The sequence below is a fragment of the Saimiri boliviensis genome, chromosome Y, assembly GCF_048565385.1.
Source record: "Saimiri boliviensis isolate mSaiBol1 chromosome Y, mSaiBol1.pri, whole genome shotgun sequence".
Classification (NCBI taxonomy): domain Eukaryota; kingdom Metazoa; phylum Chordata; class Mammalia; order Primates; family Cebidae; genus Saimiri; species Saimiri boliviensis.
Genome location: NC_133471.1, coordinates 8,924,487 through 8,937,787, shown reverse-complemented (window position 1 = coordinate 8,937,787; position 13,301 = coordinate 8,924,487). Strand labels below are relative to the sequence as shown.

The 13,301-nt window shown below is 51.1% G+C and overlaps 1 pseudogene; it reads left to right on the top strand.

Moving 5' to 3' along the window:
- The first annotated feature begins 1,606 nt into the window (after window positions 1-1,606).
- On the top strand, window positions 1,607-12,572 carry LOC141582923 (phospholipid phosphatase 2-like; annotated as a pseudogene).
- The last annotated feature ends 729 nt before the right edge of the window (window positions 12,573-13,301 follow it).

The window sequence follows — 13,301 nt, the reverse complement described above, 5'->3', positions numbered from 1 at the left end:
GCCTTCCAGCGGGCGGTCAGCCTTGCAGCCAGGGGTTAACCGTGCAGAGAGGGATCAGCCTGGCAGCTGCTCCTCTTACGTGCCATTTATTGAATCACAGCCCTAACTAAACATCAACACTGACCTGCTAATAAAGCACCTGTGGAACGAAGCACAGGTCCCCACAGAGAAGGGTCCCGGACGGAGCACTGGCTACCTGTCTAATCCAGGAGCGAAGCAGCTAACTAGACCCAATTTACACCACAGCGAATGCAACACCAGCCCTCCCGCATGAGACTGAGCGCAAGAACTCTAACAATCCAAGAAGACGCTGTGTCTCTCAGAAGACCCAGGCCTGCGGAGGGACGTGAGGCACAGCCCCGACACCCAGCTCAGTCGCATACACCTGGGCTGGGGAAAACGGAGTGATGAAAACAGCGAAGCTGCGTCTGCGCGCTGGACGATTCCAGTCCCACACATAAAAGCCAGGCCTCTCCCCGACCTCCTGAGCCCGCAACCTGGTTGTGCCTATGACTGACAGGGAAAGCTCCGTCCTACTCCCCGCCCCTTTAGCACCTCTTGACTGCCGATTGGAGGGATCGCCTTGGTCTCAGCGCTGATTGGCAGTTTGTGCCAACGGAGGGCTATGGGCTGGCGCTTCGCCCTCCACCACGTCTCACACCCTGAGGGGTGCCGAGAGGACTCCCGGCCACAGTGTACACTGCAGCAGGAGAGCACGAGAGACTGTGAAGAACACGGGGCGCCTTTGTCTTGCAGCATGAAACCCTGTAAACCCTCTGCCCGAGACCTTCATATTTTAGCCTGGAAGACCCCCAATCCTCTCACCCTGAAAAGTTCCAAATCCTCACAGCCTCCAGAGACACCAAATCCTGTCACCTTGAGGGACATTTTTTCTTTTTAGATGGAGTCTCGCCCTGTCGCCAGGCTGGAGTGTGGTGGCACAATCCCGCCTCACTGCAACACCTTGAGGGACTTTAAATCCCCTCAGCATAAAACTCCCAAAGTGCCTCAGCTTCAGAGACATCAAATCCCTTTACCCAGAGGAACACCGAATCTCCTAATGATTAGATCCCCAAATATTCGGAGCCTGAGGAGCCATAATTTGCCTCACCCTAAAGCACCCCAAACCCCTCAGCCTGAGGAACCCTAAATATCTCACCCACAGAGAGACCAAATTTCTCCAAACTCAGATAACCTAAATACACAGACTGAAAAACCCAATCCCTTCAGCTTCAAGGACTGAATGATCTCAATGTCAAAGACCCTAAAGCCCCTTAATGAGAAACCCAAATCTCCTTTACCTGACACCCAGAATTTCCTCAGCCTCAAACATCCCAAATTTTTTCATGCGGAGAAACTCCAAATCCCCTTAACCTTTCCAAGACTCAAAGATCCCAAATCCTTTCATCCAGAGGAGCCCCAAATACCCTCAAATCCTGTCAACCTGAGGACCCCCTTCCTCCTCCTCACCCTCTACCTCCCTCCTCTCCCCACATCTCCTCTCCTCTCCCACTCCACTTCCCCACTCTGAGCCAGGCGGACTCCACGGCCACGTGACCCGCGGCCAGGCCGGGACGCTCAGGGCGCAGTGTCGGGGACCGCGGGCATGCAGCTGAGGTGGGTCTTCGTGCTGCTGGATGTGCTGTCTTGCTGGTCAGTAAGAGCCGCGGGGCCCCGGGTGTGGGGACCCTCCCAGGACGGACACTGCCCCGGCTCCAAGCAAGTTCTCAGCGACCTGGAGGCTGCTTGCCCTGGTCCCTCCGCGGACCTTGGAGGCCGCACCTCTCTTCAGGCGCCGCGCTGCGCTCACCTGCCATTCCTTGGGGTCCCGGGGTCCGGGGTTCCCCGCGTCTCGGGCCCAGGGGGCCGGGGCTGCTTCCACGGCAGGCAGCAGGAAGTGGCCGTGCAGGAGCCGCGCGCACCTCTCTCTCGCTGCGCCTGGCCTGGGCAGTGATTCACGCAGATGGCGGGCCTCGGGGGTGGGAGCGGCCGCGGATCTCCCAGGATGTTCGCGCCTCCACTCCTGGGTGGGCACTGTAGATGCTCGCGGAACGGCTGACCTGGCCTTGGCGCCCAGCACATCGATGGGATATGAACCCCTGGGCCTAGGGCTGGAGAGACACTTGGAGAAAAAAGCTGGGTCCCAGACTTCGGGGCCTTGGGAGACCCAAACCTGTCCTGCAGGTTTTCGGGCCGGATGAGGGAAGTAGCGCCCCGAGGTCCCCGCCACCAGGGTCCCCGGAACAAAGGCAGTGTGTTTCCTCTAGTGAATGAAGGGACAATGGCTCTGCACTTCGGTCACTGCGGGGGGCGGGGGTGTGCTCCCCAGAGCCCTTTCCTGGTTCTCTGACCAAGCCCTCTGACCTCTGAAGTAGACCGTCGTTACGGGGGTCCAGGGGACAGCACCAGGTCCCTGTGGGGTGTCTGCCAGCCCTGGGTGCCATGTCCTGAGCAGCTGTGCTGTCAGTTACTTAAACATGTGTGTGGCACTTTCTGGCTGCCAGGCACTCAGCAGCATGCAGATAACCGAAAGGGTACCCTTAAAAGGCCTGTGAGGGAGGTGCAGCCTCATGGAGTCGCCTGCTGGAGGCCACACAGCCGGGAGGTGCTGCCGCGGTGGGGTTAGGTGTGGCTGCTGTTTGCCGGGGGTGGCGGCCAGGCCGAGGGCACCTCCATCTGGAAGCTCTGGCCCATCACAGTGCAGTTCACAGGTTCCAGATGGGGCTTTGGGGGCATTGTGAGGGCGGAAATGTCCCCGGGGGTCAAATGAAGAGAAGGTGACTGTTCCGGGGACCCCAGGGCGAGCTTTCTAGGCAGAGGGAAGCCTGGGGTCGGTTGTCATGGGGATGTCTGTCTCTAGCTGGAGTTACTGGGGCAGGGAGGTCAGAAATGGAGGCCAACCGGTGTGAGCCTCTGCCTGCTGAGAGCTGCGGGGAGCAGCTGCAGTCCTGTGATCCTAATCTTCCACAGTGCAGCAATTGCAGGAGTCTCCTCCTTGATCTCTGCCCTCAACAGCGGCGCCAGCCCCCCTGCGCCCCAGCAGAAGCTGGGCTCTTACATGACAGCCCCCTCTGCCCCAGCGCTAACCTCTCCAAGCACTGTCCTGGCTGTGGGCCCCTGCACTGCCGGTTCTGTTCTGCATTCCCTCTGCCTTTTCTGCCCTGTGAGGCAGACCTCTGCTGTCTTCACTGCTTTGTTTTCCCAGACTCATCCAGCATGGAAGGTATGCCATGTTCTAAGACCCTTGCAGCTGGCATGCAGGAGGAATGTGAGGCTCCCTGCCCCTCCTCAGACTCTCAGAATTCAGAAGAGTCACAATTTTTTGTCTTTGCCCTGCTGGGCCAAAGGACGCCCCTGCCTTCTTTTCTCTCTGGGGTAGACACCCCACGCTTTTGCTCTGCACCTGCCACGTGGAACAGGGAGTGGCCCCCACCCCAGCTCTCTGTAGCTGACTCCTGCTTCCCTGGCCACCCTGGGCTCAGTAGGGCCCCAGGAGACCCAGTGCCATGTGACACCTTCTGTAACTGTGGAATTCAGGAGAATGTGCCTTTGATCCCTGAGTCACTGCCTAGCTGGCATGTGCCCTGGCGTGAGGGTCAGCGACAGGCAGGGGTGAGCATGAAGTCACCTCTGCTATGCCCCTGCTTTGGCACTTTCCTAACTTCTCTGTGCAGCTCTTAGGTTGAAATAAGTCCTGCCTGTTTTAACAGATGTTTATTAAACATCCGCCCTGGCCAGGCTCTGAGCAGCCTCCAGGGTCTTTGCTCTGAATACAATAGGCCCCTCCTGGTGTGGGCAGGCTGAGCAGGGGAGATTAAGTTCAGTGTCCCATAGGTGACATGGGACAAGAAGGAAAAAGAGCAGAACTTCCCTTTTATTTTTAATTATTTATTTATTTGCTTTTTATAAACTGAGACAGAGTCTCGCTCTGTCGCCAGACCGGAGTGCAGTGGCATGATCCCGGCTCACTGCAACTTCCATCTTCTGCTTTTAAGCAATTCTCCTGCCTCAGGCTCCCAAGTAGCTAGATTACATGCATGGGCTGCCACATCCGGCTAAACAGACTTTTCTTCTTGTGAGAGGGACACCCGTGTGGGCAGCCGGGAGGGAAGATGAAACTGAGTGGAAGTGAGAGTCACTTTGGTGCCTGGCACCTTGTCTCACACCTGTAATCTCAGCACTTTGGGAGGCTGAGGCTGGGGGGTCAATCCAGCCTGGGAGTTTGTGACCAGCCTGGTCAACATGAGACTCGTGTCTCTACTTTTAAAAATAAAAATAAGATATTTTGGGCAGAGAAGTGCCTGTGCAAAGGCCCTGAGGTGAGCGTTTGCCCGATTTTTCAAGGAGCAGGACTCGTGTCTCTACTTTTAAAAATAAAAATAAGATATTTTGGGCAGAGAAGTGCCTGTGCAAAGGCCCTGAGGTGAGCGTTTGCCCGATTTTTCAAGGAGCAGAGGGAGGGTGTGAGGAGGAGAAGGCCTGGGAAGTTTGTGCTCATCTGAAGATGATGGGAAAGGGGTGTCACTTGGGCCTCTCACGTTCTGTGGGAAGAGCTCTTCTTTGCTGTCGGTGGCAGTAGCGGTGAGAGGCCTCGAGGCAGGGCAGTTGTGGGGGCCCCACAGCCCAGCTGGTTGGAGAACCTCACAGCTCCCTGGCTCTTCTCCCCCTTCAGCCTCCCTGCCCTTTGCTGTCCTGTCATTGGTAAATGCCCCATATAAGTGAGGATTTTGCTGCAGGTATGACTTCATCCAGTACCCCTACCAGGCAGACACCATCACCCATGGGCTCATGGCTGGGGTCACCATCATGACCACTGTCATCCTTGTAAGGCAGGAGGGGTTCAGAGGGACAGGGAAGGTGACAGGTTGGGGTACAGCCTATCCCTGGGTTCCTGATGGGGGTGGCCTGGAGGTCTGTGGTGGGTTGGGGGACACAGACTTGCCCCGAGTGGTATTGGGGGTAATAGGAACTCACTTTTGTTTTTTGAGATGGAGATTCACTCTTGTAGCTCAGACCGGAGTGTGATGGCAGGATCTCCGCTCACTGTAACCTCCATCTCCTGGGTTCAAGTGATTCTCTTGCCTGTCTCCCCAGTAGCTAGGACTACAGGCATGCACCATCACACCCGGCTAATTTTGTATTTTTAGTAGAGATGGTTTTCACAGTGTTGGTGAGGCTGATCTTGAATGCCCGACTTCAGGTAATCTGCATGCCTCAGCCTTCCAAAGTGCTAGGATGGCAGGCATGAGCCACCGAGCCTGGCTAGGGCACCTTTAGAGTTCCCAGCTCTGCAGCAGCCTTGGGGAGGCCTGTGGGGAGGACTGAGGCCCAGTGAGGGCCCACGGGCTGACCACGACCCCCACTGGTCACTGCGGCTGCCTGACGCACAAATCTCAGCAGCAGAAACCTACCTGGTGCACACGGACCAGCTCTATTCCCACTCTGACTTCAACAACTACTTGGCTGTCATGTACAAGGTGTTGGGGACCTTCCTGTTCAGGGTGGCTGTGAGCCAGTTTCTGATGGACTTGGCCAAGTACACAATCGGTCGCCTGTGCCCCAACTTCCTCGCCATCTGTGACCACACGTAGAGCCGGGTCAACTGCTGGGTCTACATGGAGCTGGACACGGTGTGCATGGGAAATGCTGTTGATGTCACCGAGGCCAGCTGAGTGTGGACAAGCATCATTCACAGTGGGAGCTTGTGGGAGCTTGCTAGGGGGGCAGTTGGAGCTGAAGATGTCGCAGAAGCCAGATAGTGAGGATCCAGCATGCAGGTGGTCAGGCAGCAGGGAGGCCTCAGGGCTCCCAGCACCTCGCAGACAGCAGGAGGCCAGGGGGAGCGTGCTCTGTCTCCCCCGAGTCTCACCCCTGCCCTGCTCTGTGCTGTCTTCTTACCATCTCTACTGATAGGTCCTTAAATGTGTCAACTCATCGTTGTCCTTTTAAAAAATCAAAATATTGACAGACAAATAAATAAATAAATAAATAAATAAATAAATAAATAAAAATAAGAAAATTTGTATAAGATAAAAGTCACCATTACATCAATTTTAATGTGTACAGTTCATTTTTAGTACATTCACAATGCTGTACGCCATCTCCTCTACCTAATTCTGGAATATATTAATCTCATCAGAAGGAAACCCACAGCATGCGTAACATGGCAAAACCCCATCTCTGTGACAAATCAAAAAATTAGGCTGGGTTATGTGGCTCACACCTATAATCCCCGCACTTTGGGAGGCTGAGGCAGGCAGATCACCTGAGGTTGGGAGTTCGAGACCAGCCTGGCCAACATGGAGAAATCTTCTCTACTAAAAATACCAAATAAGCCAGGCATGGTGGCACACACTTGTAATCCCAGCCACTCAGGAGGCTGAGGCAGGAGAATCACTTGAACCCGGGAGGTGGAGGTTATGGTGAGCTGAGATTGTGTCATTGTGGTCCAGCCTGGGCAATGAGAGGGAAACTCCATCTCAAAGAAAAAAAAAAAATTAGCCAAGCCTGGTGCTGGGCACCTGCAGTTCCAGCTACTGGGGAGGCTGAGGTGGGAGCATCACTTGAACTTGGGATGTAGAGATTTCAGTGAGCCAAGGTTGTGCCTACCCCAGGCTGGGTCTCAGAGTGAGACCCTGTCTCAAAGAAAAGGAAAAGAAAGGAAACAAAGAACCCTTGTACCCGTTAGCTGTCATTCCTTCCCCAGCCCCTGGCAACAACCACTATCCTATTTTCTATCTGTAGATTTGCATGTTCTCAATGTTTCATATAAAAAGAATCATACACTATGTTTTCTTTTATTTCTGCCTTCTCTTTTTCTAATTTTCTTTATTTTAGATGGAGTTTCACTCTTGTTGCCCAGACTGGAGTGCAATGCTGTGATCTTTGCTTACCATAACTTCCGCCTCGTGGGTTCAAGCAATTCTCCTGCTTCTGCCTCCTGAGTAGCTGGGACTACAGGTACCCACCAACACCCCTGGCTGATTTTGTATTTTTTATTAGAGACGGGGTTTCTCCATGTTGGCCAGGCTGGTCTCGAACTACTAACCTCAGGTGATCTGCCCACCTCGGCCTCTTAAGTGCTGGGATTAGAGGCATGAGCCACGGTGCCCAGATTCCTTTTCTAATTAAAAAATTTTTGGAGGGTTGTGCAAGATGGCTCACACCTGTAATCCCAGCACTTTGGGAGGCTGAGGTGAGCAGATCACATGAGGTCAGGAGTTCCAGACCAGCCTGGCCAACATTGTGAAAACCCATCTTTACTTAAAATACAAAAATTAGCCAGGTGTAGTGGTGTATGCCTATAATACCAGATGCTCAGGAAGCCGAGGCAGAGAATTGATTGAACCGAACCTGGGAAGCAGAGACTGCAGTGAGCCAAGATGGTACCATTGCACTCCAACCTGAGTGAGAGTGTGAGACTGACTTAAAAAGAAAAAAAAAAAATTTGGTCAGACAAAGTGGATCACACTTGTAATCCCAGCATTTTGGGAGGCTAAGGTGATCAGATCACTTGAGGCGAGTTCGAGACCAACCTGATCAACGTGGAGAAATCCCATCTCTACTAAAAACACAAAAATTAGCCTGGCCTGGTGATGGATGCCTGTAATCTCAGCTACTCAGGAGGCTGAGGTGTGAGAATTGCTTGAACCTGGGAGGTGGAGGTTGCAGTGAGCTGACTGTGCTCCAGCCCGGGAGACACGAGACTCTGTCTCAAAAAAAAAAAAAGTTATTTCTGTTTTGCTCAAAGCTACAGGAAAAAGACAAATAAAAAGAAAAAAGAGGACAAGTGAATAGAATAAAAACAAAAATTGTTCTTGTATATTTGTACTGTTTGAACACAGTGCAATCTTGTGTTTTGGAAGTTCATGTTGTAATGTTCTGTCCATTTTTGCTTTATGTATTTTGGAGTTCTGTGGTTTACTACATTTACTTTTATAATTTCTATATATTTTTGATAGACTACCCGTTCATCATCGTAAAATGATACATATGAGTTTTGTCTCAACAATTTTTGTCTTGATGTCCATTTTGCCTGATATTAGTATAGCTATTGCGGCTCTCTTTTTGTTACTGTTTGCATGAAATATATATTTTTTTCCAATCTTGTACTTTAAACCTATTTATGTCTCTGCTCTAAATAAAGTAAGTCTCTTATACCTAGCATAAAATTGGGCCGTGTTTTTGTTTTGTTTTGTTTTTTTAGACAGAGTTTTGCTCTTGTTACCCAGGCTGTAGTGCAATGGCAGAATCTCGGGTCACCACTACCTCCACCTCCTCGTTCAGGCGATTCTCCTGCTTCAGCCTCCTGAGTAGCTGGTATTACAGTCATGTGCAACCATGTCCAGCTAATTTTTTGTATTTTTAGTAGAGAAGGGGTTTTCACCACGTTGACCAGGATGGTCTCGATCTCTTGACCTCGTGATCCACCTGCCTCGGTCTCTCAAAGTGCTGGATTACAGGCGTGAGCCACCGAGCCCGACTGGGCCATATTTTTTATGTGTTGTCCAGTCTCTGATTTTTTTGTGACAGAGGCTCACTTTGTTGCCAAGACAGAAGACAGTGATCTCAGCTCACTGAAGCTTTGCACTCTCAGGCCAAGCCATCTTCCAACCTCAGCCTCTCGAGTGGCTAGGACTGGTCACCACATTCAGCTGCTGTTTATTTATGTTTTTTGTAGAAACAGGGTTTTGCCATGTTTCCCAGGCTGGTCTTGAACTCCTCAGCTCAAGCGATCCACCCTCTGTGGCCTCCCAAACTGCTGTGATTACAGGTGTATGCCACCATGGCCAGCCAGATCTCTGACTTTTTATTTTATTTTATTTTATTTCCAGCATATGTTAATCTTTTTATTGAATTAAGGCATTTAACAAATCGCTGACTTTCAGTTGGAGTGTTTAATCTATTTATAGTCAGTGTAATTACTGATTAGGAAGGCCCTCTGTCATTTTCTTTAGGGTTGCCTAGGTTATGTCTTCCTTTTTCAGTTCCTTGTCACCTTGTCACTGTCTTTTTTTTTTTTTTTTTTTTTTTCTTTTAGTGATGAGAGTCTTGCTATCTTGCCCAGGACTTGAACTTCTGGGCTCAAACCATCTCTGCCTTCCAAGTAGTTGGGACTACAGGAATTACAGGTGTGTTCCACGGCACCTGGCTAATTTTTTTTTTTATTTTCATTTTTATTATTTTTATTTATTTTAGTTTTTGAGACAGAATCTCACTCTGTTACTCAGGCTGGAGTGCAGTGTACAGTGGCATGATCTTGGCCCAATGCAACCTCTACATCCTGGGTTCAAGTAATTCTCCTGCCTCAGCCTCCCGCAGAGCTGGGACTATGGGCATGTACCACCACATCCTGCTTTTTTTTGTTTGTTTGTTTCTTTGTTTGTTTGTTTGTATTTTTAATAGAGATGGGGTTTTGTCCTGTTGGTCAGACTGGTCTCAAACTCCTGATCTCAGATGACCCACCCACCTTAGCCTCCTAAAGTGCTGAGATTACAGATGTAAGCCACTGTGCCTGGCCCAACTGAATAATATTAACTGATCTATTTTCTTTTTCTTTTTCTTTTTTTTTTTTTTTTGAGACCGAGTCCCACTCTGTCACCCAGGCTGGAGTGTAGTGGTGTGATCTTTGCTCACTGTGACCTCTGCCTCCTGGGTTTAAATACTTCTTGTGATTTTTTTTTTTTTTTTTTTTTTTTTTTTCTGAGTGCTGGGGTCACAGGCATGCACCATCACACCTAGACAAGTTTTATACTTTTAGTAGAGACAGGGCTTCACCATGTTGGCCAGGCTGGTCTCGAGCTCCTGGCCTCAGGCAAGCTGCCTGCCTTAGCCTCCCTAAGTGCTGGGATCACAGGCATAAGCCACCACACCCGACATGCTTTATTTTGTTTTAAACTGTGTGTTTAGAATATTATAATGTGGGCACTCTGAAAATAGGAGTTTCCCTACTCCTCGGGGTGCGTTCTTGCTCTTTGTTGCAGTGGTTATTTGTTTAATGACTTTTCTGATTGTGAAGTCTCTATCTTTTGTTATGGGTAGCCATTTTCTTCTGTTCTTTTAGCCTGGTGGTCAGCTTGTGATAGGACAGAGATTTCTTTAAACATCTGGAACCAAAAGAAAAAACAAAAACAAAAACAAAAACAAACAAAGAAAACCTCACAGCACCCTCCAGAGTCAGTAGAAGGAGTCTGTGTGCCTGTGGGGTCAGCCCTTCCACAGTGAAACATGTTTTCTCTGCCTTCACTTTCACTTCCTGCTTGTGCAGAGCTGGAAGGCCAGCCTGATGTGAGCCTGGGGACCTCGGAGGCCTCTTCCAAGCTCCTGCACTGCTCTGGTCTTGTAGGTTCCAAGACTTCATTCCCCAGAGACTTTTATTCCCTGGCCTTTCCTCCTACGCTATTTTTGCCTCATCTGCTCTCATGGCCCCAGGCCACAGAGAGGAAGAAATTTGTTGTAAACATTTCCTACAAATGTCCTCCAGGTAGCACCTCAGCACTGGGAGAATGTCCAGTCAGGTGAGATCAAGATCAGCCCTAGAGCCATACCCTAGTCCGCAGTTGCAAATAAGGCCCCTTCTCAGAAATTGTGCTGGGCGTGTGGGCTGTTACCCTCAGGCCACCACAGCTAGGCCATGGGAGAGGGACCAGGATGAGTTAAACCACCACAAAGCTATTTGTTTTCCAAAAGAATTATCTTTTTCTGTTTTGTTTTGAAATGGAGTCTCATTCTGTCACCCAGACAGTGGCATGATCTTGGCTCACAGCAACCTCCACCTCCTAGGTTTTCAAGTGATTCTCTTGTCTCAGCCTCCCAAGTAGCTGGGATTATAGGCATGTGACACCATACCTGGCTAATTTTTGTGTTTTTAGTAGAGACGGGGTTTCACTATGTTGGTCAGGCTGATCTCAATCTCTTGACCTTGTTATCCACCTCCCTCGGCTCCACAAAGTGCAGGGATTACAGGCATGAGCCACTGCACCCTGCCTCAACTGGATTATATTAATCAAGTGATTCTCTGGTTCTCACAAGCTTTTGATTAGTTCCAAAAAATTTAATTGTGACTTTTTTACCAGTTTTTTGTTGCTTCCTATGTTCCGTGTTTCATTCATGTCCTTCACGAGATCTCAAATTTATATGAAAAGAAATATTCCCTCAGTTCCATAGATGGGAGAAAATCCTGAAAAGAAATGCCATGAAAATAAAACAGGTGTTGCCTGCTTGCTGGACACTACCATCTGCCCTGGGTGTTGGGTTCAGGCCTCAGAGTCTTCATGGGTGAGGCATCTCATGCCACAGCCCCAATTGGAGACTCTGATTCCATCATCAGATAACTGGAAAGGACAGAGGGAGCAGCCTCTCCTCCTGGGATTTGGTGGCCTGTAACATTTGCAGCTCCGGTGTTGAACCCTCCCTTCTGTGGGAGGGGTGGGGGCAAGAGGAGGTTGGAAGATGCCGAATGAGCCAGCCGCCCTCTGATCTGCTGCCTCTCCTTCCCCAGGTTGTCTTTCTACTCAGGACACACCTCCTTTGCTATGTACTGCATGGTGTTCCTGGTGATGAGTCCGTTTTTCTGGGTCTCGCCCATCAAGTGACTCCCTTCCCTGGACCTCGGTTTTTCCAGCTATAAAATGGGTTGCGGTGGTGATGGGGGTGCTCACTGACTTGTTTGTGAAAACAGGAGGCCCTGGGTTGGCCAGTTTTTGCCCACAGCCTTGGAGCTACCATCTCTGCAGTGGGTGTGGGAGGGCCTAGCAGGGCACAGGCTGAGGCTCCCTCTCCCATTCCAGTTCTACATGCTGGCACAGGTCTGCTAGAAGTGGGTGAGGTTCTTCCTGGTGGCCTTTGCCCTCTATGTGGGCTATGCCCACCTGTCTGATCACAAACACCACTGGAGGGACATCCTTGCTGGCCTCCTGCAGGGGGTGCTGGTGGCTGGTATCACTGTGAGCTACTGACCCTGACTCACCCCCTGTGCTGTCCAGAGGCCACTCACTGCCCAACCCTGGTTTTTCCCTGTGCACTCTTGCCCCATAGAGTCCTTGGGACCCCTTCCTCCAAATGTGGTCATTCCCTGGGACCCCTCATTCCCCCAGTTTCTCCCCTGGGACCTCTACCCCAAACTCCAGTCTTTCTCTTGACCCCTCCTTCCCCCCAGATCCTCCCCTGGGACACCTTCCCATAACCCCAGTTCATCCCTGGACACCGTCTCCCCCCAGTTCCTTCCCTAGGTCTCCTGCCTGCACCCAGCAGTCCTTCTCTGGGCTCGTCAGCTCACCAGTGCTCTCCACTGCTCCTCTACTAAGAGGGCTATCTTCCCTCCACAGGTACTTTTCCTCTCATTGCCCACCTGGGACTCTGTTTCTCCTCCTCCTGCTCATGCCCATGTCCCTGGTGCCTGTCCAGCCCCTGCCCAGTCTCACCTTCCTCCACTCTGCCAAGTCGGCTATATCTCAGACTTCTTCAAAGCCCGACCCCCACAGTACTGCCTGAAGGAGGAGGAGCAGTAACAGAAGCCCAGCCTGTCACTGACAGTGACACTGGGGGAGGCTGACCACAACCACTATGGGTAACTGCACTGCTCCTCCTGAGGCTGGACCCCACCCAGGCAGAGAGTGGCTGTGAGTCCAACTGAGACTGGCCCCCCGGTTTTCCTTGTGGTCCTGGGTAGGCAGTGAAGGCTCCGAACGGGCTCCACAAACCCTGAGCAGGCTCTGCTGCCCCTGCCCTGCACTGGACCAAGGATCTGGGGAGGACTAAGAAGCCATGAGCATTTGGAGGGGGACCTGTTTCTGTAGCTCCCCAAATATTCCCATTCTTTTATGGGGCTAAGAAAGGGACTGTTTTGTAAAATGTAGTGTACATGTGGTTTTTGGTAAAATGAGGCATTGGTGTGACAAGTGGTCTCAGTGCCTCTGTTCCTTATGGCCGTTCTGGGATGGTGTTCCTCCTGTCAGAGGGCTCCGTGGAGCTCAGGCGTCAGGCAGACTCAGCTGCTGTGACAGTGAAGGCCAGCAGCCAAGTCATCCCCTTGTGTTTCTCACTGCATGGTGCTGGGGTCAAGGGTCAGATGGATCAGCACACCCTTCCGCTCTGCTCATGTACACCCTGTGCAGCTGGGGGCCACACTTCTGAAATGAGTAATTCAGGGGCTGGTTTCCCTGAAGTGATGACAGAACACACAGAGGTTACGTTTTCAACAGGAGGGTAAAGGGTACATTCGTTTTTTGTACAGGCGGTAACTTAAATGTCTGCTGATGTTTTGTTTGCTCCTGAAATCTCTCTTATTCCCTAACCCTGCA